The following is a 590-nucleotide window of genomic DNA, read 5'->3' on the forward strand; positions in this document are numbered from 1 at the left end:
GACACTGGATGGTTCAAAATCAAGAAAGGGGTCAGTCAGGGATGTATTTTGTCTCCATACCTTTTCAATCTGTATACACAACAGATCATCCAAGATGCTGGGCTGTTTGAGAAGGAATGTGGCATCAAGATTGGTGGAAGAATCATCAACAACCTGTGTTATGCAGATGACACAACCCTTGCTGAAACTGAGGACCTGAAGCACTTTCTGCAGAAGGTCAAGGACTGCAGCCTCCTATATGGATTGAAGCTCAACATCAAGAAAACAAAGATTATAACCACTGGGCCAGTTGGCATCATCAGTATGGTTGGTGAAGAGATTGAGATAGTTAACAGTTTTAGTTTGCTTGGCTCCGCAGTTAACACTCTTGGTAACAGCAGTCAGGAAATCAGGAGTTGAAATGCATTGGGAAAGTTGGCTGTGAGGGACCTCTCAAGAGTATTGAAGAGCAAAGACGTCAGGCTGGAGACTAAGGTATGCCTGATCCCATATACGGTTGATAGAGAATTGATGCTTTGAGCTGTGGTGCTGGAGAAGAGTGTTGAATATACCATGGACTGCTAGGAGAACAAACAGGTTTGTCCTGGAGA

The sequence above is a fragment of the Elephantulus edwardii genome, unplaced genomic scaffold (assembly GCF_000299155.1).
Source record: "Elephantulus edwardii isolate Elephantulus edwardi_28Jun2011 unplaced genomic scaffold, EleEdw1.0 scaffold00070, whole genome shotgun sequence".
In the NCBI taxonomy this organism is placed as follows: Eukaryota; Metazoa; Chordata; class Mammalia; order Macroscelidea; family Macroscelididae; genus Elephantulus; species Elephantulus edwardii.